Source organism: Nymphaea colorata, chromosome 3 (assembly GCF_008831285.2).
Source record: "Nymphaea colorata isolate Beijing-Zhang1983 chromosome 3, ASM883128v2, whole genome shotgun sequence".
In the NCBI taxonomy this organism is placed as follows: Eukaryota; Viridiplantae; Streptophyta; class Magnoliopsida; order Nymphaeales; family Nymphaeaceae; genus Nymphaea; species Nymphaea colorata.
In genome coordinates, this window is record NC_045140.1 from 9,675,291 (window position 1) to 9,676,786 (window position 1,496).

The 1,496-nt window shown below is 38.7% G+C and overlaps 1 long non-coding RNA gene across 1 annotated transcript; it reads right to left on the reverse strand.

Moving 5' to 3' along the window:
- Window positions 1–332: 332 nt before the first annotated feature.
- On the reverse strand, window positions 333–1,124 carry LOC126409956 (uncharacterized). Its single transcript, XR_007572948.1, has 2 exons — window positions 870–1,124; window positions 333–672 (listed from the first exon to the last, which is right to left on the reverse strand). It is a non-coding gene; the product is annotated as an uncharacterized LOC126409956 (long non-coding RNA).
- Between the last annotated feature and the right edge of the window lie 372 nt (window positions 1,125–1,496).

The following is a 1,496-nucleotide window of genomic DNA, read 5'->3' on the forward strand; positions in this document are numbered from 1 at the left end:
TGGTGGAGCCAGAAGAAAATCTTTTGAGGGGCACCTATTCACAGATTTTTACTTTCAAAAGGGCATTATGTATATGACCGAACAAATATTTGAATATAAAAATAAAGAAACATTGAATTAGGGCTGCACATCTGTGGCTCCGTCTCTGCTCATCTCTGGTCTACGCGTAAGCAAACACCATTTGCCAAAGGAAGCCAAGGAGGGTTTACCTAAAAGTATGACGTTTAGAAAAGAACAGGAATATTTACTGAGAAGACACCCGCCAGAGAGAATATATATATATATATATATATATATATATATCGAGAGAGAGAGAGAGAAAGAGAGAGAACTTGACTATTCAAGCAGATCAGTTTCTCTGTTTCGATCAGTATATGCAAAGATTTCACACAAAATTCATCAACTCGATCCGAGCTGATCCCCATTTACCATATTACGGGAAGCGCAAATAGCAGCAGAATACAGCAGACAAGATGTACAAAAAGGAACCACCCCAGTCTTTTTGCTTTCTTTCCTTCTATTCTAGTTATATTCAATAGGGGAAAGACTGAAGAAAGCCCCCAACATGTAACCTATTCAAGGTTTGCCACGCTCTTGTGTGTAGATGTAATCAGTATGAAGACATTCATCTGCACTTAGCCCTTTACACTCTTTATCATCCAACTTTCGCTCCTGCAAGATTAGAAACATCATCGAAACCCAAACTGTCTTGGAAAAGGCTCATGAAGAACTCTGAACGACCACAGATTTAATTAATTAGAATCATGAGGGCATGCAGCGATTACAAACATGAAAAGCAACCAATCAAGGTCTGGAAAAGTCTATAACAGGAGAACAAACACAGACCGTGCATGCGAAGCAAGACTTACAGATGCCAACAACTTTCTATTCCACAAGTTCAGCGGAGGAAGCTGGCCAGATTCTGTCATGCTCGAGGTGGCAGCTGCAGACATGAAAAGTAGAGAGGCAACCAAGAAAAGGAGGAAGTACTTGGCCATTTCTGTTTGTTTCCAATCTATGAAAATCGAGATACAGGTGAAAGGAATTTGCAGAAGACGATAGCTATCTGTGCATATATATAAATTTCCTAGTGTGAATCCACCGACTATATCAATGACCCATGCGAAAAGGCAAAGAGAGAGAGAGAGAGAGAGAGAGAGCTTTAAATAGGCATAGAGAGGTGGGCATTTTATAATAAATGTCAAAATGCAGCTGATCAAAGTCAATTCTAGGTATTATCACCAGAATAGTGGCATAGGAAGCCTCCTGTTTATGCCACTATTATTACCAAAGCAGTCTCCCCCTTGTGCAGCGTGTTAAGGTTCAAAATTTCAATGAACCACATTTTTATTTTGGCCAAACTAACTAAAGGAAAGGACAGAAAAATATTTTAAAATATATCGTTCAAAACCCATTAGTTAAATAATCTTTTTGACTTTTGGTGCGGCTGACTTTATAATGGAATTAATTATAGTGAGAACTCTAATGCATGCAGA